Source organism: Passer domesticus, chromosome 8 (assembly GCF_036417665.1).
Source record: "Passer domesticus isolate bPasDom1 chromosome 8, bPasDom1.hap1, whole genome shotgun sequence".
NCBI lineage: Eukaryota > Metazoa > Chordata > Aves > Passeriformes > Passeridae > Passer > Passer domesticus.
The window spans coordinates 4,087,233-4,113,859 of NC_087481.1; the positions used below are offsets into that span (position 1 = coordinate 4,087,233).

General features: G+C 49.2%; 1 pseudogene; it reads left to right on the forward strand.

Moving 5' to 3' along the window:
* Nucleotides 1–20,854, forward strand: part of LOC135306122 (zinc finger protein 11-like) — a 322,458-nt pseudogene extending 301,604 nt beyond the window's left edge.
* The last annotated feature ends 5,773 nt before the right edge of the window (nucleotides 20,855–26,627 follow it).

Sequence of the window (26,627 nt, forward strand, 5' to 3'; positions counted from 1 at the left end):
TCCATGTTCAGAATTGACCAGAACTAGCCTGATGTGGCTCTCCATTCACAGTGAATCTAGATGTGTGTATGTCTACATACTTCTGCAGTGCCATCACTGGTGTCAGTGGCTGAGGTACATCAGTGACACCCAAATTAGCTCCTGCCTGAATAGTTCTGATGTTTGGGTTCCTCCATACTTTGTGAGAACATGCAAGGTAGCACAAAAGCCCTACAAAGTCTAGAGCAGTTTGTCTAGATTCTGTGTAATATTTATACTCCATCCTTTTAGACAGCTCAAATGTTTTCATCTACACAAGAGGAAATGAGCTTTTGAGTACATGATGTGAAATTTTTGATTGACAGTACTTTTGATGACAGATGGGTTTCATAAGAAATGCATTTACCATCTGATTTTTTCATACCTTGTTAATTCCTTTCTTTACCAAGAAATTCAATTAAGGCAAACCCAGGCCAATTGATTAACAACAGAGTGCATGTGCCAACAATGTGCATCTGTATTTGCCTATTTTTATCCCCAGGACGCATTTGGAAGGCTTTTTTAATCAACTGTCTAGTCTGGAAATTGCATTTTTCCACAGGAGAAAGTTTAGAAATGTCTGAGTTTGCAAATACAGCCATTAGATGACAAATACATTTCCCCATAGCATCTTTGAAATACAGCCAGTGTGTACCTCTGAAAGAGCAAAGTTTCACAATGCTTGGAAAGAACAAAATCCATAAATCACTGCCTTCCCAATAGTAGGCTAAATGTATGTGCAGTCAGCTGCCTCTGTCTAGAATATGTGAAGTTAATGGAAACAGAGGCACTGTCAGGTGTGAAGGGTCAGGTATGGCTGTTCCCTGGTCGTTGCTCCGTGGGGATTGAGCCGGGCCCAGCAGGGCTGGCTTGTTCAGGCTTGGCTTGGGGCTGTCACGAGGCAGCTGCAGGTCTCTCCTCAGGGAGCTGCAGAGTGCCCCTGTCCTCAGGGCTGGGGAAATCAGGGTGCTGAGACAAGAGGGGCACTGAGGGGTTCCCTCCTGGGCAGTGAGTGCTGCTGGTCAGCGCTGTCTGGCAGGGAGCGGGAGCTCTGCGGCCGCAGGAACCTGCTGCTGGCCGTGGCACCTGTGGCCCTGGGGAGCTGGGGCTGCGGGGCAATTGTCAGGTTTAGCCTGGAGCTGTGCCCAGCTGGGGAAGGCTGGGAGCAAGCAAGGAGCCCCAGGAGGCAGAGAGCAGGGCAGTCTCTGCCCCAGTGGCAGTGTGTGCCACAGGGAACCCTGGCTGGGAGATGGGCTGCAGGCCGCTCCATGGCGGGTGCCTTGCCCGGGCCTGCAGCGCCCATGGCCGACCCTCTCCTTGCAGTGACCTCACAGACGGCCACTGGTGCCCAGCGCCGAGAGGAGCCGCTCCATGGGCATGGGCAGAAGGACAGAGCCTCTCCAGATCCACAGCAGTCCTTGCAGGAGGCACTCTCCTTGCTGGGCAGCGATGACTGGTAAGAAAGGCCCCATCACTCCGTGTCCCTCACAGCATTCGGGTCGGTCAGAAGTGTGTCTCGCTGGTGCCTCTGAGCCCCGAGAGCCCAGAGGGCCAAAGGGCACTGCTGAAACCTCTGCAGAGCAGTGAGAGGATAAAGACTGGACAGCAGCCTTTTCTTGGCCTAGCTCTGCAGCACCTCTCCAGCTGCAGCAGGTCCGTGCTGTTTCCTGGCTTTGGCAGCTGCTCCATGGAGCTGCAAAGGAAATGTTGAGGGAAGAGAGAAAGCTGTGCAAAGAGATGATTTGCTGGCTGAAGGCAGAAGCAGGATGGCAGCAGTTTTGAGTGTACAGATTTGGGTGCCTTGGGCCACTGGCCCAGTGGGACTGAGTAAGATTTCTCTCTGCTCCCACTGCTGACAGCAAGGGCAGGTGACAGGCTCTCCCTGTCATCTCCTGCATGTGAGTCCCAGAAGCAGCTCCAGGGAGTTCCTCTTTCTGAGCAATGGACTGAGTTGTGCTTTCAAGTCCCTCAGCCTGTCATTACTCCTGAGGGGCTCATGGCAGAAGAGAAGGAAAAAGAAATAAAATCCTCTAGGAGTCTTGCACTTTTGGAAGTTAACTTTTTCCTTCTCACTGCTTCCTATGGGCCTGAGATATTTTGTCAGTACTCCCAGTGTGTCCCAAAATTATACACAGGTACAAGGAGGCCCAGAAGTTACAAGCCTACAAATGTGAGGTAATATTAGTTGTCTTTCTGATGGCTTTTTGATCACTCCCTGTTGGATGCTTCATTCACACAGGGGTAAGGCCTCCATTCATATTGGGAGAACCATAAGAAACCTCCAACGGTTCATCTCCTTCTGCAGTGGCCTTTGCTTTGCCCTTTCTCTTCTGCTTTCTCTTCCCCATTTCTCTTTGGTGCCCTGTGAGGTGCAGAGAGCTTCTGCAGCTGTGAGTATCCTGATGACGCTCAGGGGTGCCCGTGGGATCAGTCGCCAGCCCTGTGCTGCAGCCCTGATGCCTCACACTCCTTCCTGGAGCTGAGGGCCTGCACAAAGCAAGTGCTGAGAGATGGAGTTGTTTTCAGCTTTGAAATAACATGTGGCTGTTGTGCAAGTTGTTTTAGGTAGGGGGGTTTTGAGTAAGCCAGAGTTTCAACAGTTCTTGCCCAGGGCTGGAATCTTCTGGGGCATCCTACTGATTTTTTTGGGAATTTATGAGGTGGGGTGGAGTGGGTGAGACACACAGGCCTAGACTGAAGAGTGGAAACTCAGCTCCAGAGTGCCAGTGCAGACTCTCAGTGCTGAACTGCCTGCTGGGGCAGACAAAGAAGGAAAATGCCCCAGTAACAGCCCAATGAGACTGTGTCTCAGGGACAGGTACAGGGAACTGAGAAGAAACAGCAGCATGGCCCAGCCTCACAGCTTCTAGGAAGCAGCGACAGAGGGACTTCATGTGCCAGAGATTTCAGGAAGGCTGTCTTCTTAAACAGCCACGAATGAAGTCTCTGAAAGCCCTCTCTTTGCCTCTTGGATTTGTGCATGCTTTTGACAGCTACAGCATCCTGTGGCAACACATTCCACGATTTCATTAAATACTCCTTGAAAAGCACCTCCCATGGCTTGAGCTGCCAGCCTGGTCATTTCGGAGGGTGCTGCCTACTTCTTGGGCAGAGAGAAAAATCAATCTTTTTGTTACATGCCTTTCAGGGAGCTGAAGGAGAAGGGACTCTTCAACATCAAGCACCTGGCTGAGTCCCATTCTGAAGTCCTGCTGTCCAGACTTCATGACATTTGCTTGGCAGTTACCAGCGAGGTGAGAACATTGTTTTGAATTGTTCCCCTTACTTCATACAGGATGTGCAGAGTAGGTATGTGCTTGTTCATCTCCATGTGTGCTCAGGGTGTGCCTCCATTTCTGGTTTAAGACCTTCTATTTCCCATGTCTGTCAGCTATCTGTAGGATCTGTGTGCACATGTAGCTGTATTTACTGGTAGGTCGAATATCTGACACTTGTCTGTGAGTGAGTTGCCATTACAATGCAATGAGCAAATGGCAAAATCAAGACACTAATGACGTTATTTGCCAGAGTCTTAATCTCTGCCCAAGCTGTAATTCAACACTGCAAATGAGTCTGTAGATCTGAGCCTGTGTTTTCTGTTTCCTGGCTGAGTGCTTCAGCTGCTGGTGTAGCTTTTCTGAACAGGAGCAATTGACTCTTCTATTTTTATGACTTGTGTCTTTATGATTTGAAAGCAGCCCTTGATTTAATTTTCTAGTGAAAGGGCCTAAAATCATGGCAGTGGACATTTTAGAAGGGTTAGGTAGGAAACTTTAGTGAATTTTGGTTTTTTTTTTTTGTTTTGTTTTGTTTTTTTGGTTTTTTTTTTTTTTGTTTGTTTTTTTTTTTGGTTTTTTTCTGGTTTGCAGTAAGCAGGTCTCTGAGGTCAGAAATTGGTTCCAGAGTAAGTGCCTTTCAGTATTTGTATCTTCCTGCTCTTACTGTGCTTTTATGTTCCTCTGGACACAGTGGGATGTGTTGTCATTTCTTGGGATTTCTGCTGAAGGCAACTGGTTTTCTGTTCAAGGTGATTCTTATGTTTCCTATCATGTCTTCCCCAGGTGACCAATCTCCGGTCCAAGGTGTCCTACTCTGCAGTCGTCACTCTGGGAGAGTTCTTTGTGACCTTGAAGAAGAACATGGACTGCGAGGCGGATGAGGTTGCTGCAGTCCTTCTCCAGATGGTGTGGAACTCCCCAGAGTTTGTTCAGAAGGCAGCCTGTCAGAGCCTGGGGATGATGGTAGAGAATGTGACTCCTGCACGAGCAATGGCTGCTCTCATGGACAGGGGAGTCAAGTAGGTTCTTCTTCTTCCAGTGATGTTCTTCAGCGTCTAGTGTGTGGGTGGGGGAAGGGATGAGGGAAAGAATGGGAATGATGGGAGGGAAGGGTCCTGTATCCTGCATCTTCTGGGAACTCAGTGACTTCATTCTCTGATCAACCTCATTTCTTTCCTCTTGTCACCTATTTCTGCCCTCCTGCAGCCTATTAGTTCTCAGAATCACAGAACTGTAGAATATGGCCAGTTGGAAGGGGCCCTTCAGGATCATCAGGATCATTGCACAGAGCAGCCCAATGCTAACTTTGTGTTTATCTGAGGACAGAACCTTCTGCAGGTGTCGGCAGCTGCAGGGAGAAGCCAGGCCCCCTTCCCCCAGCAAGGACAGGGAGCAGGCTCTGGCCAAGGCCTGTGCTGCTGCTGCTCCTTCTCCCCGTGCCCCAGGGTTTGTTCTCTCCTTCCCAGGAGCCGCTACGCCCAGGTGCGGAAGTGTGCGGCCCAACTCCTCCTGTCCTTGATGCAGAAAATGGGAGTCACGAAGCTGGCAGGCACAGCCAGGGCTGAGAGGCTGGCACAGGTGGCAGGGACGCTTGCTCAGGACTGTCACCAAGACACAAGGTAATGATCTTCATTTCACTTCCTGAAACAGGAAAACCGTTTTGTGTTTGGCTTTAAAGGTAAAACCAGAAAAGAGTGGAAACTCAAGGAAATAATAAGTGACCTCACTGTGTGGATAAGGGTCATAGAATCACAGAATATGCCCAGTTAGAAGGCACCTATCAGGGTCATCCAGTCCAGCTCCCAGCCATGTCCTGGTTTAGGGCAAGTTTGGGAGATAACCCCCAGAGGGGCTTCTCTACAAAAGCAGATTCAATTGCCCCTCCCCCCTCCAACCGGTTCAGGAGAAAATATCTCCTTGGAGAAAAAGTGGAAAGAAACCTGTTTTTAAACAATAGAACCCAAACAATATTAAACAATAAAACTTCTCACTGCTCCAAAAAAAGGGCAAATTCAGAACAGTCCCCTCCCCGGGTTGCAGCTCGGCTCACTCAGTCTCTGATCAGTCTCTGGTGCTGGAAACGCCACGGCCCAGGCCCGGCCAGGGGGGCCACAGGTGGAGCTGCCAGTGCTCTTCTGGGTGTTCAGTCCAGAGCAGCCTTGAACAGGTCCAAGAAAAAGGAAAAAAAATCACAGTCCAGGGAACTTCTTTGCCTCAGCTAGCTAAAACTAACTAAAAGCAAAAAAAACCCCAAAAACACGGAAAAAGGAGCTCTGTCCTGCTGTCTGTCCATCCACAGACAACACAGTCCAGGAGCAGGAATGTGGAGGAGTGAGAGCAGTCTGAAAACAAACTGCGCGCTTCTTCCCTCCCCTCTTCACTGTCTGGAAGAGAGTCTTAAAGGTGTAAAACTTATTATTCAGTATAAACAGAACAAGACGACTGGGGATAAAAGCATCATATAGTCAACCCAGGACAGCAGGGCACCCCAAGAGTCACTCCGTGTGCCTGAGAGCATTGTCCAAATGCTTCTCGAGTTCAGTCAGACTTGGTGCTGTGACCACTGCTCTGGAATGCCTGGGGAAATGACTGTACTGGGTAACCTGAGGCTGGCCAGCAAGAAGGAGCATTGCCAGCTTCCTGTGACTTGAAGGATTCTTTACTGAGTTCAAAAGAGCTCAGATTAGCCAGTCCAACAGTTTTGATTTGCCTTAGGTGCAAAGCACAAAGCCAAAGTGTTGGCTAATATTCATCACTGAAGGATCCCAAACATCTGTTTCTCATTAACTTAAGACATTCCTAGAAATATTTCAGGGGTCTTTAGACTCTTTCTAAAATCCCTTCTGCAGATTTCTAGAATGCTGTTATCTGTGGTTCAACAACCTCCAAATTTCTTCTTGAAGAAAACTGTGGTTTCCTGGTGGCAAAATCAACCCAAACCACCAAAATCCCCTTACTTTGATGATGAAATTCCCATTAATAGCTGCCAAGATCACCAGAGAAACTAGCTACCCCTGTGCATACATATAGTATAGAATAAGCAACAGGATGCAGGAGGTGTTTTGTCTCGGCTACCCTGCCAGTTAAAGAAAGGCAAAGTTTTGTGCAATGGCAGCAAGACACTGCTAATAGGCTCTGACAACAAAGCAGGTGTGTTTTGCTTATTCCCTGGGAACACCCACAGTGTCAGAGTGAAATGGTATTTTTCTGTGGCCCCACATTCTCCTCTTGCCTCTTGTGTTCAGCTGACAGCACTGTGCAGTGTCAAGTGGAGGTAAATCTCCCTCTTTGCTGAGTAGGTAATGCCTTCTCGTGCAGGGGTTGCACCTGATGAGTTTAAGGTGTCAGCCTCTTCTGTTAACACTCTCCCTTTCTTCACTGTTGTTTCCTTCCTGCCTGCCTTCCTTTCTGCCTCCCTCCCTTCCTGTCTTCCTTTCTCCTGCCCTTCCTTCTATCCTTCCTTAGGCATTATGGACAGGAGATGGTGAAGATGTTGCTGAGGCATCAAAAATTTAAAATGCTTCTGGAACAATCTCTCTCCACGCGTGATCTGGAAGATATTCTGACAAGAATTAAGAAGAAAGTAAGTGCTTGACACGAGAAATGTCTCCTTTGTGCTAGTATGCTTATATTAGGTCAAGCATACCCAATGTGTCTTTATCTCATTTCTCTTCTGCTGAAGCACTTTGCTCTTGGGAATGAGCTGTTAATCCTCAGCCTGTTCATCTGCAGGCCGCAAAGAAACTGCCATTATTAGGGAATAAGTGGGGTTTGGAATACTTTGAATATGGGTCACAAAGTGGAAAGGGAAAGAGGAGAAAATGGGTTTACCTTTAAGAGTAAGCCCCCACCACGTTCTCCCTGCTCTGCCCCCAGTAAAGCAATTAAGTGAGAATTGAACATAACAGAGTCTGAAGATAACAGTCTTTGCAAAAGACATGGAAGCAGTAGTACCAAGAAAACTTCCAAATATACAAAAGATGTCCAAGTCAATCCTAGTTACTACAATTACTGTCTGTCTTTTGGGAATACTGCCCTGCTGTCAAGCCCTGTGGAGCTGGAAGAAGCTTGGTGAATTCAGCAGCATCCAGTGAAAAATCCTTTGTTTGTTAGGAGGGGGATTTTATTTTTTTAATCAACATTATAGAGTGTATCTTTGTGCAGGCACAGGGAGACTGAGTGTTGAACCAAATCAACTTCCAACACAATGGGCCAACCCCCAAAGAGTCCAACTTTTTCTGCTGCTTCCTTTAAGACCACTCATTGCCCACCAGTTTGCATTATTCCCATTTGTGCTCAGGACTAATGAATTTGGGATTTTAGACTGCTGCTCAGTCTGGTAGCACCCATAACCTGCCTTGGGCTATTGAAAACAAAGAGTTGGCATCACTGAATCTCTGGTCTGTTTATTTCTGTAAGTTAGGAAATGTTTCCCTAGGCCTTGGTAGCAGTGATTCTGGTTCTAACTTGTGTTTTATATCCTAAAGATTGATGGGGTTTCTTTATGTCTCTCTAGGGGATGGAAAACCAGAAGGGTGAATGCCCATCTGTCAAGGAGCCGGTGGAGAAGAGGAACGATGGCTCCAAGAAGCCCCAGGCCACATTGCCTTCTAGCAAACGGTACTGAGCACTTTTGTCAGATGTGACAAAGCCCATGGCAAGCTTCACATGCCTCTTCCTCAGGCAAATCTTTCTGGCAGAGATGACCAGTGCCAGAGATTGTTTCCTTTCCCTACAAATGCTCTAGGATAAAAAATGTCTACTTCTGCATTACGCTGAACACAACTTCTCTGGAGGGCTTTCCACAAAAAATGGGGAGACAAAAAGACATCCATTGGTGGCAGCTCAGATGATCCAGTGCAGTGGCAAGGGCAGGGTTGTGGAGGCTAGGAGAGGTCCACTTTGCTGCTGCCTGACTTGGGACAAGTAAATTGAACTAGAGTGGTTTTTTATTTAATCTGAGTGGAGTCTTTTTCAGATGGGTGTTTTGATGAGGAGTCCCAGACTAGAAGCAAGGTGCCATTCCACAAAGATGCAGGTCTCATCCATGTGATTTGGCCTGGCTGAGTCATGGCTTTCTTACCCTCAGACAGTACCAAGTTTGAGTAGGAAGTAGCAAGGCAATTCCTTTGCAGCTTTGGTCAACAGCTGCCTCAAGGTGGACTTTTTGTCTTGATATTCCTGTCCTTCGTATATGTTGCTTGATGGAAAGCGTGTTTGGTTTATTTCCCCCTGTGCTGCAATCAGCATTTAAGACAGGAATTTGGTCCTTGCTGTCTCTTCATGCCAGTGGCAGAGCTACCTATGCTCCTCTGATAACAGAGGGGATTTATTTAGCTCTGTCATGCTCAGCAGTGGCAGGAACATGACCACATGCCTCAGTAGCATGGCTCTAGCATCTTTCCATGCTTGTGGAAGAGACAGGTTGATCCAGGAGAATTGTTCCCTGTGGGGTTGTTGAGTTGTGCATCTAGTCTCTAGGGAAGCAAACAAAATGTGAGCATAGTTCTGGGATGTCTGGCTTCTGGTTTTATCTCTGTTACTGATTTTCTGGATCCTTCAGATATGCCCCTGTTCATCTGTTCAGATGCATCTGAGCTGCTTTTGCAGATTGTCATGCCTGGTTGTAGAGACACTTCTCCAGAGTGATGAGTTTCCTTATTATAAGGCACACACATCCCATATGAAGAGGCATTTAAACTTGGAAGTAGTGTCTCTCTTTCCCCACAAAGCAATGTAACCTGTGTGCCTTGGAAGCCATCTGAAGATAGATCAGATGCATCTCATCCTTGGTTTTCCTGAGTGAGTACTGGGAGAATGTTCCTTGCAGATTGTCTCCCATAATGATAGTCACAAGGTCCATGTTGTTCTTCCGAGCCTCATGATTTTCTAGCTGGAAATAACATCATTAGGAAAGCTCCTCAAGCTGTTTTGCTCACAATTAACTGAAGGCATTGTCACCAACAGGTCCTAATTTGGATTTATTTTCCAGGGTGAAACCTACCTCTGATGGACGCCTCGTACACCGTGCCAAAGCCCAGGTCACGCTGCCTGCAGCTGTGGAAGAAACGGAGCCGCTCCAGAAGCTTTACCATCTCCTGGAGGCCAAGGGGTTTCAGACACGCATGGAAGGAGTGGCACTCCTCCTAGACCTGTGCAAAACCAGCCCCCAGCTCATCTCCACTAACATTGTCCAAGTATGTAGGGTGTCTTCATTGTCCCTTTCCTTTAGCTCCTTTCCTAAGGCTGCAGAAGTAAAGTTAATTCAGTGAGTCTTGGCACTCCATCCTGGCTGTTTGGGACAGTCTGGTCCCTCTTACCCAGACAAATTTATACCAGGTTCAGGCTTCAGAAAAAGTTTTTTTAGTCCAGCTGTATTTGTCTGGCCGGTGCCCATTGATGCTGTTCATCAGATGATGGCAGCATTTTCTGCTGCTGTAATTGCTGCTGACTCCTACTGCTAGTTGGGTTAAGTGAAGGGAATCCAGCCACTGAAAGCATGGCTGTTGTTCTCTAGAGAAATGATGGATTTGCACGGGGAAGAGAAGTATTAGGCTGGGTTGGTTTAAAGCCAGTTTTTTTTTAAAGAATTTTTCTGTAAGCTCCATCTTGTTTTGCTCAGGCACAACTCTGGAACTCATTTCCACTTGTCCATATTCCTCTTGGTAAAGACAGTGCTCACCCTTCTTGGGGGGCCTTTTGTTCTCTTTGGAAAGGAAGAAAACAGCTAAGGACAGATCCATCCTTTCTCCTCCCAGTAGCTGCTTTTTCCCTTTGTCCAGAATATGGTGCCTGATGCTGTGGCTGTCAAGGGACTGAACCTGCTCTAAGGAGAGCTGTACAGCACATTTCATTTCAGAAGTCTCCCTCTTAGTTAGAGAAATGATCTGGATCCTGGAAGAGTTGATCAGAGCCCTGCCCTTCTCCAGACACAGGTTTTGAGACAGACAAAATCAAACTTAGATCTTCTCCAGCCATAGTTTTGCCAAAATCATAGCTGCCCTCAGTACTTGAGGGAACTGTATAGAAAAATGGGCATTGTAAATATCTGCTTACATACTTGCAAAGCAAAGGTAGCCTTTTGCATTAACAAATGGAATTGATTTAATGATTTCTAGATGGAGAGAAATACAATAGAACTAATCTGTCCCCAACCAAACCTCTTAAAAACAGAAGAAAATCTTTCAAGCAGCATGAGGTTGCGCTACCATTCCAGTGAGTGGCCCACAGGAAAACAGTGCAATTGTGCAAGCAAGTGCTGACCTGAGAGAGAGGATCACTTTCATCTCTTACATTGCTGAGTGCTATATCCACTCTTCAAACAGACATTCTAATCCAGCTTTCATGTTGCTTGTTCTCTTCACAGATTTTTGATTATTTTGTCCTGAGAATATCTGACAGCCACAAGAAAGTGAAGCAGAAGGCTCTGGACGTGCTGGCTGAAATCATCGGCCTCCTGGAAGATGCCCTGAACCCGGTGATGATCCCTTTGGTGCAGGGAATAACAAAGAACCTGAACTCAAAGGATCCCGGGGTTCATGCCGCAGCTGTGAACGCACTGGAAGAATCCATTGCTCATCTGGGTAAGGCTGAGCCCTGGCATGGACTCTCCTCTCCTGTGCCTCTGTCTCTCCCACACAAGAGAACGCTGAGTGCCTTGGTAGCTGCTGTTGTCTGTGGAAGGCTCCAGCTGGCAGCCACCAGAAGCTGTGCAGGTGCAGTCCTTATGCACCAGTCCCCAACAGGCTGGAATGTGCAGCAGCATTGCCCAACAGTCCCAGCAGCCCTTGGCTCTGTGCTGCAGGTCTGAAGAGCAAGTCCTGGACTACAGCTTTGCTACAAATCAGAGGGAAAGGGGTTTTGCAGTTTTCTTGGTCCCCATTTGAATTCCCAAATGAACAGCTTTGCTGTTGGCATGCAGGGACACTGGCCCATCAGAGCTTCTGCAGAGCAGCCACCTGGCAGGCTCTACATTATAGGCATTAGCTGCCTATGTTCTACCTTTCTTCTTTCTCTTCTTTTTTCAAAGGGGAACTTATGATTCACCAAGTTAATTTCTTTGTAACAAGCAAGTCTAAATCCAGATGCAACGATGCCTTGTTCTACATGTTGTTTTGTGTGGGGCAAGATGACAATAGCAAAGAACTACATAGGCAAGGGCTGCCCTAAATTCCTTTGCCACATAGACTTATGTCAGCTCTGAAAATGCCTGAAAAATGGAGTGTTGAGGAGGCAGATCTTCAAGGGGAGTTTGCACTTTCTCCACCTCAGCTGCTCTGTGAAGTCATGAACTGCCTGACTTAGTGCCTTTCTGTGTGCCAAGGATGGGCTTCTTCCTTTTTGCTCTGGGATGCAAAACCTTTCCACTGCTTCTTACATGTGACTGAACTCCTCTTGAGGTCCCTGATGTGAAATGCTTTAACATAGCTCCTGGTACAGGAGATGAGTTGGGATTTGCAAATGTGAAAGGAGAGCTTTTCTTTTGGAATTTTAAACCCTGCCAAGTAGGCAGGAAGGAAAGTCAATAACGATTCAGAAATCAGCAGAAATTTACTTTCTTTGATAAAATGGGGTTGCCCCTGCCCTTTCCCTCCCCACTCTCCTTTCTCCTATGACCTCAGACAAGTGAGCAGAAACATGTGTTTCACTTGTAGATAAAGTATCACTGCTGAAAGAGTTCAGCCACCAATGGAGTCATCTGAGTGGCCAAGCTCTGCTGGATGTCACCGGGAGTATCGCAGGTATGGCCTCCCCTTCTAAGCCAAGAGGTCTCCGAGGGAGTATTTACAGGGAATGCCTGTGAGCAGACAGCAGAGTAGCTCCTCCACACCAGGAGGTGCTGAGCTTGTCCCTCCTGCCCAGCAGCCAAGGCAGGTGTATTTGGCAGGTTTCCCTGGCTGCTGCAGAGCTGTGCAGCACCTGAGATGGGGCAGCGCTCGGCCTCAGGGCTGAGCCCTCACTGGGGCATCTCAGAACCCAGCTGCAGGAAAGGGAGGGGCTCAAATACCCCAGCTGGCTCCTCTCTTGGGAGCTCAGGGACATCTGTGATCCTTTAGGGAAAATGGTGGCAAACGCTGTTTCAGGGAATCGGTTTGTTTTGTTCTCACAGAATTCTTGTTTTTCTCTTGGGAAGTTTTGAGGCTGAACCGTGCAGAGCCTGGGGGTCACATCTTAGGTCAAAACTCAACACACGTCTTAGAGGCACAGATTTAGTGCAAGGCAGCCTTTGGGGGCACAGGGGCAGAAGCAGAGTGCTGGGGCTCCCTGCCTGTGCTGAAATCAAAGTGGCATTGGAGTGAGCATTTCAGGGTGTGCAAACAGTGTCTGCCTGTGTCAGCGCTGTCCAAAATGCTACAAATGCAGCTGTTAATGGATTCCTCAGAGGAGCTTGCTATGTCAGCAGTAGCCAAAGAATGGAAAAATTACAATCTCAATATATAGCAGAGAAGACAATTGTTAGCCTTGCATTAGCTGGGGCTAAATCCACTGCTAATTATGGCAGCATCTTTAAATGCTAAATATCCCTAAATAATAGGGAAATTAGTTCTGCAGTTCTTTTGATCTCTTTTTCAAATAAAGGAATTAAGCATAAATTAGGACTACTTTAGAAAGAGCAGATGTTCTCTCTGAGATTTAGTAGGAACAGACAGCTGTTCCTCACCTTCAATAGTCATCAATGTCTTTAATTACATTTAAACTCAAATGAACTCCCATTTAGAAAGGGGTACCATAACCCTTTCCCTGCTTAGCAGAATTGGTTGAGGGTCTTTCAGGAGCTGTTAAAATGTTGAATTGTTGCATTAAGGTGCTGGTGGATTAACAGCATAGAGAAAATCAAGTCTCTTCCAGCACAGGATAATAAATGGCTACTACATAACATTTTGCCTGATCAGAAAATAAGAATGGTCTCCAGACCACTTCAGGTTTTGATGTCCCAGCCAAATTTGCCATGCAAGAAGCCTGTTGGTAGTAAATTTTTGTCTGTGTTTGATATGGTTCAGTTCAGAAGATGAGCAGAGTGCAAATTTCAGAAACAATGTGAGAAAACACTTGTGTTTTGGTTAAATTTCCGTCCACTGTGCAGCATTTTTCTCTCGCTATGTCCCTATTTCAGTGGACATTATAAGAAAAAATGGCATTAACACTGGGAGTGGAAATGCCATTAAAATGTGGAGAAGTCCTAATGCCACAGCAATGGGGTCTGGGTAATTCTCTAAGACACCCTGAAGTTTGAAACAGCATTTTGTTGGAAGCCTCAAAAGCATTCTGCCAAAGACACCAGCTAGTCACTGGTGTTTGTCATCCAGCTGTCAGGCAGCACCCATCTCTGTGGGCTGGAGTTTTGAAGTGGGTTCTAATGCTGCCCTTTGCACCACTGAGCAAAGGGGAGAGCCAGGTTAGACTTCTGGCCCTTGACATCAAAGTTACAGAAATCGAATGATCCCTCTTCTTAGAAATCTCTCAATTGCCTCTCTAGGGTGCATTTCCAAATCATCAGTGTGGATTTAGACAACTTCTTAATGGAAATAAAAAGCAATTTGACATTTCATTCATTGTTCTTGCAGAAACAGATTGTGAAATGTTTTAGGAAAGGTACAAAGTCTGCCACAGGGACAAGGCTCTGGTTGGAGAAATTAGTCCTGAGGGGTTGGTGGTTCTGTTTCCAGGATGATCAGCTGCATTGCCCGGTTCTGGGTCATGGGGCTCTGTGTGCTGTTTCACTGACCTTAGCCAGAGAGGCTCCCAAGAAGCACAAGCAGAGGCAGATCCCTGTTCGCATTGAGGCTGGTGGGTAAGGAGCTGTGTCTCTCTCCCGGCAGTGCTTGTGGAGCGGGTTCATGCCAGGAGCCCTGCAGTGGTCCAGCGCTGCGCCCTGCCCGTGCTCTGGTCCTGCCTGGAGAACAAGGCGCTGCCTGTGCGAAGCGCCAGCGTCCGCACTGTGCTCACCAAGCTGGCCTGTGCCCTCTGCGAGGTGATGGGCACCCAGCTGAGGAAGTGTGCTGCCAGCAAGCCTCCCCACGTGCGGGAAAACCTCAACAGCCTTTTGGGCTGGTGAAGCCATCATGTTCTCCAGAAAGCTGACCAAGAGCTGATTTGGACACCTCCGGATGTGACTTCTTAGCGGTGCCAAAAATGACAAAAGACTAAGGAAGGGCGTGCATCTGCCCCTGCTCTCTCCATCCCCCTTCCTAGTCATGGCGTGTGGGGCCTGAAGCAACTCCAGACTGAGGACAAGATGAAGGCCCAGCTTGGCTCAGCCTCACACAGAGGTGAGGGGGGAGCTGGGCCGCTCTCTGCTGGGAGGAAGGGTCTTGTGGCAGCCCAGCCAGGCTGTGCACATTGCCAGGGAACAGCTGTGCCCTGCATGTGGCCCTGCAATGAGCTGTGCTGCTGCCAGTGCCCCGTGCAGCTGGAGGGCTGCTCAGCTGTGGGGCAGGCAGAGGAGCAGGAGGGTGCATGTGCAGCTGAGCCATTGCTGGAGAGCACAGGGCTCTGGGCTCCCTGCTGTCCCAGGGCAGCCCAGAGGCCAGGCTGTTCCTGGGGCAGCTCTGTAGAAGTGGGGCAGGGTTTGGCACCCTGGCCTGCCTCAAGTGTCTGCCAGCAGGACCATGTTTCCCTGTGCAGCTATTGGAAATAATGTCCCATAAAAGATCTTGGCAGGAAATATGTCCCATGAAATATGGTGCTTTGGCAGTGTTAGGTTTGCACTGTGGCCTCTGCTGTACTTTGTGTCTCCACTTTGCAGATCTGACTGCCTACACTCTTACCAACAGGTTTTCTGGGCTGACTTCCCATTATCTCCTACCCTCACATTCAGAAGAGCTCTCTTTCCTCCAAGCTCAGGAAGAAGCTGCCGCCTGCATGAAGAGTATTTCAAGAATAGGATTTATGCATTAGCCTACATAGTTAGAGATGTACATATGTTCTGATCTTTAAATATAGTTTTGAATAAATGTGTTTTGATTGTATCTTTAAATTTTGATGACATATTTTTAATTGTATATATTTAATTTTGATGTTTTTTGAAAAGGTAAATAAATAAATAAAAAAAATTTAAATAAACCAGGAGGAGAATGTGTGACCAGGACCTGCTAGCCCAGAGGTTATGGGAGTGCAGCTCACTCCATGTGCCAGTGTCTCACCACATCCTTTCCTCACTGGGCTGCTCCTCTTCCTCTTTTGCCATGTCTTTTTTGTGTCATTTGTGCTACTCTTTTTAAATTGGCATTACAACAGCACCACCTCTTCACATGTTTGGGGGACAATGGAAACAAAAGATCCTGTATGGTCAAAAGTTTTCTACCTGGATGTGTTCTGTGCTCAACAAAGCCCTGAGCAAAGAAACCAAGAGAAGTGTGCCCAAATGCCAAAGCTTTGCTCCTTTGCAATCTCACACAGATCTGGCTCACAGGTGACTTCAGGCACAATTTCATAGGTAAGAAGAGGATGTGTATTTCACTGGGAAAAGATGCCCTGCTTTGGAATAGTCATCTGTATGTAGATTTACCCAGGACAGCAGTCCAACAGTGTTTTTTGCAACTTGCTTGCCAAGGGATGAGTGGGCTGTGAGGCCAATAGCAAGTGACAAGGATTCCTCAAATCTATTTCCACTCCAGCCTGGGTGCCATTCTGCCCAGGGCTATGGGATCATTTGTTCCCATGGACCGGTGCTTGCCAGGGTAATGAATTCCTGCATAGCTGGAACAAGCAATTCTGGATTCCGCTCCAGCTCTTGGTGGGCTGCATGATCATTGACAATGCTGCCTTTCCAGAAATTATTCTACAGTTTCCTTTCATACTCATTTGAAGATTTAAACTTCACATTCAATTTGTTTTGCCTTAGGGAAAAATACTTCTGGGCCCAGTGTAAACTGTAACCTTGTGACAGCAAAGTCCTCATGGTTGCCAGCTTCTGATGTTCTAGAAGAAACTGCATGTGAATGTGTTAATTGAGTTTTCTGAAGGAGAACTCTGTCTGACTCTGTGTCACGTGGCTGCATGTGTTGGCATAGCTATGGGTCTAGTCCTGGCCTAGTAAAGCCCAGGCAGGGTGGCATGTTGCAGGGAAAACAAGTCCACGAGCTTATGGGGTTGCCATCACCAGTAGAGCCGATGTGTCCTTTGGGGATTTCTCTGGAGACAAAATTAGGGACCTGCTCCATGCCACAGTACTCTCTTAGATCTTTCTAAAATATCCTAAAAAAGGCAGTGAAACTTCACATCTCCTTGCACAGCCACTGTTTGGATAGGGGCATTTTTGTCCCTCCTCAAAGACATTGCTCTTGCACACCAGAAACATGAACATCCACCAACAGGAATGATGCATGGCCCTCCTGCTGCTGCTTCAGAGCTCTGGGAAGTGCAGACCTGGGTATTACCAATGGGAACACTTAATTAGCATTTCATGCTCCTTCAAGATGCCCAGATCTCAGGGCTTTTAGTTTCAAAGCAGCCACTGTACTTGCTCCAGGGAAGAACAGTAAAAGGGAAACAGTGATTGCCAGCCTTGCAGGGGTGTGGGGAAAACCTGGAGTGTCTGCGTCAAAAGATGAATGGGAAGAGTGCAATTGCCAAAGCCAAAGCTTTGTTAGGATAGCAGGGTCAGTTCTTTACTGCCTGCTTGCATGGAAATCATTTCAGAACCTGCTTTTTGTATCTCGTGCAGAAAAGGAGATCTTAATAATACCATGCTACTTAAAAACACATTGTGATGCAGATCTGTAGTGATTCCAAATGAAGCAGACTGCCTGCTTTGTCACTGCCAGCCCTGGTGACCCTGCAAGAGACCGTAGGGTATGCCGTGCCTGTTTTATATCCAAGCAAAGCTTGAGTTTGCTTATTAGTGTGGAATAAATACAAGGGTAATAAAATGGACAATTAAACTGGTGACTTTGGAGGATATGCTCATGCTTTCACACGTCAGACCTGTACCTCATGCTCCCAAGGCTTGTTACTCCTCATGAAATATTTCAATAAAAAATCACAGCTCCTGTGTTACATCTGAATACAATTGGATCAGATCATCAAGAATTCTGCTGGCAAGAACAAGACAAAAGCCATCTGACACTCACTTGCAGCTGTCCTGGATTTCTGCAGCCCTTTGTGAAACGCTGCTGTAGGCAGTGTTTGGAGTTGGTTTGGGCCTTTATGAGAGATCTGTGTAACAGCATGCTGGGCTCTCCTGGCAGAAAACTGTCCAAGCCCAGGGACATGGTGCCGGCAGGAGTGGAGCAGCCCCGCTCCCAGCCCGAGAGCGTGAGCTGAGCCACGCCGGGGAGAAAAGACACCGAGGGGCTCCAGCCCAGCTGCTTCACCTGCCGTGACTGCTCCACATAGCTCTGCCTCTGGGAGAAAGTCGATGCTGGACAAGCATGGAGCTTTCATCTGCTGCTGGAGCTGCTCCGTGACAGCTCCTGCTCTTCCTGAGGGAGAACCCAGCACCACCTTGTAACGCGTGTCCTGGGGGGATTCTCCTCCGGCATTCTGGGTCTTTGTCCCAGCAGGGGGACGGTGAGGTCTGGCAGTTTGATATCTAGAGCTCACTGGCTTTTTTGCTTGCTTTTGAGATATTCCACTTGTTAATAAACTGTTGCAATTTTTTTCCACTTTCATCTATTAGTATTCATTTCCTGTTACTGGAAGGGGATTGTTGGAACACTTTAGAGGAGACGACTCATTGCAGAGTGTCCTGTATTAAGTTCTCCCAAACTGTGTGAGACACATGGCTTCACACAGGAGCAGCCCCAAGGCTGCTGAGGGGAAGGCACAGAGGAAGACAAACCCAGTATTTCTGAGGGGAATTCTTTGACACCAAACCAACCTGAGTTGTCCAACAGCTGACCTGACATTTTGAGACATGGGCCAAAGGGGAAAGCTTGCAGTGTGTTTGGTCCAGGCCGGGTCATGCTCAAGGCAAAGGTGTGTCAGTGCACTTGGCTCCTTCTCTCCTCATTGTGTCCAGCACACACAGGAGCCCAGAGCTCCTGCAGAAACCATCACAGCACTCAGTGGGAGCAATTTGTGTCCAGTGCTCACATAGAGCCGTGTCCAACATGCACCTCATTGGAATGAGGAACTGTTCCAGCTCTTTTAGGAGCTAAATTTGGCCTTCAGATCAGCTCCATCCCAGCTCTTGATTTGCTGCCCTGGCTGAGTTGCTGCTTGTGGCAGCACTTGTTGCACAGCTGCCAGCCCTGCTCTGCTGGCCAGCAGCCACTGCAGGAGCTTGTGCCAGTGACATCGAACCTTTCAGATCTTCCTCAGGAAAGCTCCGGGCAGAACTTGTCAAAAGAGCATTGCCTGGGCCATGCCTTTGACGTTAAATCTCTCCTCTGTGCTTGGTGCCACACACAGTAAATATCTGAGGAAGCAAGTTTTCTGCTCCAGAAATTTCTTAAATCAATCAGTTAAACTGTAACAGAACACAATCTGGGATGTGTAATCTCACTTTAATTCATTGTGCAGAAAGCTTCAGAGAGCTGTGTGACCTAAATGACCTTGCCACCAAGAACTCAGAAAAATGGGAGAGATGGAATCAGTAGCACAAGGATCTGCATTGTGATTCTCCCACAGGCCTGAGGACACAGCCCACTTCCACTAGGCCATGGCTTTTTACCCTACATCAAAACCTCGTGCTTCAGATTGTGGTGGTGAATGGCCCCGGCCTTGTCCGGCCACACGGTGACCTGAGAAACGCTTGTCAGGCCTGGGCCTTGCTGAGCAGCCCCTGGGCCCAGCTCCTCTTGAGCTTCCCAGAGACACCGAGTGCTGCCAGGCACTTGTGCTGTCTGACGAGCTCCTGGGGTGTCCTGTGAACTGCCTTGGAAACCGCTTTTCCTGCCTCAAAGGCATGACATCCTCCTTCTCCCACTCTCAGAGCCAGGCTGCTGACCCACGGTGCGGCCACGATGAAGCGTTGATGGCTGAGGCCCCTCGCCTGTGGCCCATGAACAGCGCTCCCAAAGGAGGCCCTTGGGGCTCTCCTGGAGCCCAGAGGTGCCAGCAGCAACCTCCCTCTGAGTGGGGCCTCGCAGAGCCAGCGCGCTCTCAAGCTTGCTGCACTGGCAGCATGACTGAGCAGCCATGGATCCTGGGCCAAGAGCCCCACTCCTGGAGGCTCCAGTTTAACCACTGCTCAGCTCCAGTGCTGTTAAGCTTTTAGGCCGTATTCCTTCTGATCCTTGTCCTTTCTGTCCCTTTCTCAAATGCACCTAAACACACACACACACACACACACACACAGACACAGACACACACACACACACACACACATAATTCTCAGAATGTTTCTCATTTGATTGACTGAATTTTGTTTCTTGCTTTTTTTCCCCATGTTGTTCCTTAACCAAGCAGTAAGTAATAATGTGAATGTTGCCAATTGTGAGAATCTGTCTGAAACTTCCCTCATTTTTTGCCTCTCGATCGTCATGAAAGCCAAGACCACCGGGGAAAGGAAAAGATCCTGTTCTGAAAATCCAGGTCTGTCTGGTCCACCAAGCCAGATTATTGCCTACGGGTGTGTTTGCTCAACTCGTGGAACACTGCACCCAAGAAGGGGCAGTGTGCTCTCCTTCGCCTGCATCACCTAGCAACGCTAGTGCTGGAATTTCTCCACCCTTCTGACTTGGCTGGACTTTCTCTCTGGAATGACCTTCCCGGGGGTCACCACAAAAGGACCCTCCATTCACCGTACATCAACCACCGTGACAGATGGACTGAGATGGGAGAAGGTTTCTCCCTCAAGGACTGAGACATGCGACCCCTACATGGAAAAGTTCCCCTTTTCTTCCCAAAAGAACTAAGACTGAAATCCCCACCGTAGGGTGAGGGAAGGCGTACGTGGGGACCGGAGCAAGTTTTGCAAGCGACCACTGGACCGAGAAGACAATGGTTCCTGCCTACGACATCTGCTGCTAACGACGCCTGTTCCTGATGGACTACTGATGGACTCTTTGTACCCTTCATCAATAGACTATTTTGAAATGGGTCCCCTTCCCCCATTTCAAAAGGACTATAAAAAAGGTTAGACCTGACTGATACCTTTGAGATCTCCCCTGACGTGAAGACGACAGGCCTCTTCGTCGACCGGACTTCGAGGGACTTTGTCATCCGCACGTCTGGTAGCTATATACCTCCTTGCCCTCCCTCTCTTCTTTTTCTTTTCCTTATTATTTTCCCTTTCTTCTTTCCCCTTCTCTCTAACGCATCTTCTCTATGGCTATTTAATAAAAGTACATGTATTTTGATTTTACTGCAAATCCCCTTGTTGTGTCAGTTTTTGCACCCTGAGATCAGTGAAAAAGAACCTACACGAATCACGTCCTTAGGACGGATCGTGTCAGTTTCCCACCAGCTCCAATCTCCTCCTGCATGAGCAGACTCACACCAAGGAGAAGCCATTTCGCTGCCCCGACTGCAGGAAGGGCTTCAAGCACAACCCGACCCTCATCACCCACCAGCGCATCCACACTGGGTAGAGGCCCTACAAGTGTCCCCAGTGTGGGAAGAGCTTCACCCAGAGCTCTCACTTGACCCAACACCAACGGAGGCACCAGTAAGGGAAGCTGTGCAAATGCCGTAGTTGCAGGAAGAGCTTCATGCCCAGTTGCAGCTTCATCCCCCACTGTAAGACCCACGTTGGGAAGAGCCCTGGTGATCAATGGTCCCTGTGATACATGCTGGGAAGACACCTGTACCTTTTCCTACCCTTGCCAACGACATGATGTGGGCCTAACATGAGGGTCAGGCCATGGCCCTGTCATTACATTCACTCCCATCTCTAGTCAGTGCTAGGAGCACGAAAGAGACTCCCTGTCTCCCTGAAGAGAAGGGTATCCTTCCCGGGAGCGAGGATAAACATGGTTGGGTAGAGGCAGTCAGTGGTAATGTAGCTTTTCCTGCAAATCCTTTCTCTTATTCCTTGCTGTTATCGATATTGTTTCTGTTGCTGTTTGTTCTTTGTCTTGTTGCTATTCCCGATAAATTGTTCTTATCCCAGCCCAGGATCTTTGCCTTTTGTTCTTTCCATGGGAGGCAGGAGGGCAGTGAGGGCAGTGCGGTTTTAGCAGGAGCAGGACATTGGGGACCCAAAGTCCTAAACCTCAGCCGGTGGAAACCAAGCCCTGGTGGCCATGGCAACAGCCTTGGGAGCAGGTCCCTGGCTGGGGCTGTGGGAACCTCTTCCCTCTGGTGCCCAGGGACAGCACTGGAGGGAACGGCTGCAGCTGAGTCGGGGCAGGCTCAGGTTGGATCTCAGGAAAAGGTTTTTGCCCAGAGGCTGCTGGGGCAGTGCCCAGGATCCCCAGGGAAGGCTCCCAGCTCCAGGGCTCTCTGAGCTCCAGCAGCATTTGGACAGCGCTGCCAGGCCCAGGCTGGCATTGTTGGGGTGTCCTGTGCAGGGCCAGCAGTTGGACGCCAGGATCCTGATGGGTCCCTCCCAGCTCAGCCAATTCTGTGGATCTGGGGGAACAGGGGCCTGGTGATGGATGCCATGGAAACTGACCATAGCAACAGGGGCCTGGTGATGGTTGCCCACTAAGGATCAGATATGTCACAGGCCCTCAGAGGGGTTCCATGGGGACTTTCCAAGAGTCTCCAGGCTGTTCAAGAGCTGGAATGTCACAGGCAGAGACAGGGGCTCCATGGAGGCCTCCCAGGGGTTTCTGGGGATGGTAAAGAGCCCTGTGGTCAGAGGCAGTCACAGCCATTCCATGGTGACATCCCAGGGTACCTTGGGCTGCAAAGGCACCTATCTGTCACAGGCACTCACGGGGGCTCCACGGTGACATCCCAGGAGTCCCCAGGCTGCCAATGAGCTGGGATGTCCCAGACACTCACAGGGGCTCCAGTCATGGGCACAGTGGGAGCTTCAGGCAAAAGCTTTATTTCTTTTTTGGAGAAACTCCTGATGAGTCATGAGATGGAGAAATGACACCCAACAGACACCATGGATCCTCAAACACCTGCAGGACCCCTAGACTTCCAAAATTTATTTTATTAGAGGAGAGTGGGAGTGGCTGGATCCAATCCCAGCCCCAGACTTTGTCAAAGCTGTGAAAGATTAGACAGGTAGAATTGAACCTTAATGCAATTTGTCCCACAGGATTATCGATGGAATACTACATAAATTGATATAAATACAGCTCTGATTGATTCTGATCATGATTAGACAGAATGGTTTGTTTACACCACAGAGTAAATTTTAAAAAAGAGTTATTTACTCCACAGTATAGGAGCTATAACAATTATTAGCATATAGTGATCTAGGAAGCAATTTTGATGTCAACAGGGCCTTGCTGGAGTTGTTGGAGCCCATTGCAGGCAGAGCCTCCTGCTCCAGCAGGAACTGCCTTTCCTGTGCCATCAGCAGGGCAGGTCCCGCTGCAGGAAAAGCCCCAGGCCAGCCCCAGCACAGGGAAGGGATCGGGCACAAGGGCAGAGTGCCGTGCTGGGAGCTGTGCCAGGCAGAGCCTGAGGCACCAAAGGCACCTTGGCAGCAGCAGCTGCTTGCAGGCCATGGCCAGAAGCCTCCCTTGGCAGCCCGGCCTGGTGGCCAGCACTGCAGAGCTGCTGCCTCAGGGCTCATTTCTGCCTGGGCTCTGAAAAGCCACTTCTGCTCCAGGAGCCTGCCTGGGAAGCCATTGGCCCCAGCACCTTGGGGACAAGATATGAATGACAAAACTCTTCATGCCAGCAGAGACAAGGCAGGGGCAGAGGAAAGGGGAGAGCCAGGCCCAGGGCACAGGGCTGCCATGGTGATGGCTGTGAGGTCACTGCCCCTGCAGCAGCCTGGCTGCCCTCAGCAGACATTCTGGCCAGAAGCATTGTGAGGGCACCCAGCACAGCAGAGAACCCACACAACAGGAATTCTGTCCTTGGGGATGAGAGGGTTTCACTGGATCAGGCTGCACAAAGTTCCTGCTCTTGGACAATTCCTGGGATGGGGAATGCAGTTCTCTGGAAAAACAGTTGCAGTTTTGTGCCACTCTCATAATTGTAAAATATTTCCTCCTTTTAACAAATGTAAATCCACCCTCATTCAGTTGAGTGATATTAACTCCTGTTCTGTTACTGCAAGATGTGGGACAAAATAATGTTGACCACTATTTTTCCATTTTCACAGACCTTGAAAAGTAACCAAAAATCTCCCAAGATGGGGTTTGGATGCCTCATCACATAACCAGCAGGTAGAATGTGGTGGCTCTGGGCTCAGTGGTGTGGAGACTGAGGACAGAACAGGAGCAGCCTGAGAGGGATTAAAGGGTGGTTTCAGAGAGGCTGGAGTTTTTCTTCATTGTATAAAACACCAAGAGAAAGAAATAATGGCACCAAGGGTGTGGAGTTCCCCTGCCCCAGGAAGTAGGGATTCTAGCCAGACAGACAGCATCAAGTGAGGAGTGTGATTTAAAGAGGATTCCGCCCCTCCACCCTGTCGGGCATGCCCCTGCAAGCCCAGGAAAAGACACTCCACCACATCTGGTCAAAAAAGGAGTGGCCACAGAACATTTTTCCTTTTCTGTAACCTCATTGGTCCAAATTCTACTGCAAAGTCCCCGCCATCGATTTTTCCATTGGTTGTCCTCCTCTATCCACTCCTTTGCAGTGCCCTGCTCCTTCTGCTATTGGACCCCGACCCTAAACTCCACCCCTACCCTGTCATATAAAACCCATGACAAGCCACCACCCCCTCTCCCCCTTAATTTCTTGTCTTGGTCCCTGGCACAATAAAGGATCCTGTGCTTTTCTAAACCAGTACCCATCCTGTTGCCTTCCTTTCCCTGTTGGTCATCGATGCCTGCCTGAGGTCTGAGACTCTGGGGCCTGGGGGAGTTGTTTTGCTGCTTACTGCAGTGGAACACAACACAAGGGCAGCTGGGGAGGCCAAGACTGGACATGAAGAGAAAGGAATTTCCTCCCCCAGGGCAGGGCTGTGGTGCAGAAGGAGCCTGGAGCAGCCCAAGGCTTTGTGTGGGCAGGCAGAGGCAGGCAGGAGGCAGAGCTGTCAGCAAAGGAAGGGGCCAGCCAGGTGGGGCAGCCGGGGGATGAAGACAGCCTGCAGGGACAGAGGCGCAGGGCAGGGACACCGTAGGACAGCCTGGGCTGCACAGGGCACAGGGATGGGCAGCAGCTGCAAGGCCCTGACAGAGCCAACTTGGGCAGCACTTTGGCCATGGCTGCTGGCCCTGGACCTGAGCCAGGAGCAGGAGACAAGTGACCCTTGCAGGCCTGGGGCCTCATTGCCTCCTTGTCCCTGCTCAGCAGCCTGGCAGGGGCCGCCCCATGGTCCTGCCCTTGGCATTGCACATCCCCACATGCCAGTGCCCATCCCGGGAAGAGCCCTGAGCAAGGAGGGAGGGACAGGATGTGCCTGGCCAGGGGCTGGGGCTCAGGCCTTGGCCCTTTGCATTCCTGAAACACATCCAGGTTTGCTCAGCACCAGAGACACCTTTCCCTTGCTTGTTTCCACCTGTGATCACTGCCTCCAGTGTTCTGCTCTACCTGGAACCTGGGAACACATTCACATGAGTTGTGTCCCTCATTGGGACCCATTAGAAGTTAAAGAAAGTTTGAAGTTTGAATCTGATTTGGAGTTCTTGAGAAGTTCTTTGAGGATACTCTGAGGGACTCAGTCTGATGCAAAGAGCACCAAAGCCCCAGAGGGTGATTAAAGTCCTGCTGCTGTGTCTGTGCTGCTGAGCTGGGCCGGGCTCCTGGCCCAGAGGCAGCTCCTGGCAAGGGCAGCGCTGCAGAGAGACAGCTCTGGCCAGGAGCAGCTCCTGTGCACAGCCCAGCAGGGCTGGGGCACTGCCAGGGCAGCTCAGGGACACCAGCAGGGCACAGCCAGAGCTGACAGGGGCTCAGCACTGGCAGGGGCTGGGGGATGTCCCAGAGGGGGCTGTGTCACAGCGGCACCTCTGTGGCTGTGTCATGGAGGCACAGGGCAGCTGTGATGTCAGCAAGGGGCTGTGTGACAGCACAGAGTGGGCTGTGTGAGGTCACAGACTGGGCTGTGACATCACAGAGTTTGTTGTGTGAGGTCATAGAGGGGATTCTGTGACATCGCAGAGCAGGCTGTGACTTCATGGCATGGCTGTATGACATCATAGGGCAGGCTGTGAGGTCAAAGTGTGTGCTGTAGCATTTAAGAGTGCCAGTATGACATCACAGAGAGGGTTTTGTGACATCACTGAGGGAGTTGTGAAATCACAGACCTGTCTGTGACATCATGGAGTAGAGTATGAGGCCATAGAGCAGATCCTGCCATCATAGAGGGTGGCTCTGTGGCATCAGAGAGTGGGTTGTGACATTCTAGGTGACTGTGTAACATCATAGAGCAGGCTGTGACATCACATGGTGACATTGTGACATCGCAGACTCTTCTGTGACATCTCAGTGCAGCTGCATGACATTCCAGGGTGACATCCCCGAGTTGGCTCTGTGACACCAAAAGGGTGCTGTGTGACATCATAGCGGGCTCTGTGACATCACATGATGCTGTGTGACATCACAGGCTGACTGTGTGACTTCATAGGGGGCTCTGACATCACAGGGGCTGTGTGATGTCACTGGGGAGGTCAGTCTGTCCCCCCGGGTCCCCCCGCTCCCGGTGCTGCAGCCTCCCCCAGAGGATGTTCCACGAGATCGACCCCAGAGCCTGACATGGGGACGGGGGGCCGGGGCCCTGGGGGGTGGGACAGGGGGACAGGGACCCCCCGACAGCATCCCTGTGTCCCCCAGGGCCAGAGCCTGGGCCAGGGCTCCTTCACCCTGTTCTGAATGAGGGTTTGAGAGCGCTGAAAATATCCCCAGCAAGGGAGCAGCAACAACCAGATTTAATATTAAGGGACAGCACCACAAACTTCCTTGGCAAGACACATTGTTGACTGGACACTTCAGGCACACCAAAGAAACAAAGCAACAAAAAAACCAAACAAAATCCAGGCAATCGAACCAGAGATGAACTGAGAACTGTCCCTGACTCTGTGTGTGACACAAGGACAGTGAGGGCAAGGGTAAAAGGAATACGGCCTAAAAGCGTAACAGAGCTCAAACGTAACAGGACTTAACTTGTACCTCAACCTTAAGTGATAACTTCAGCTTCACAATTTAGCAAAAGAACAGAGCTTAACAGTATTTAACCTAAATTATAACCTATGATTTTTCAATTTAATAGAGGAATAACACTTAATGATGTTCAGCTTAGCTTATAACATATTAAACATAACAACTTAGCAAAAGAACAACTCTTAGCAGCATTTAATGTCACTTAGACCTTGTGACTTAACCTTTCTTACAGGCCTGACTGACTCAGCTATCCAAGGCACTCCAACC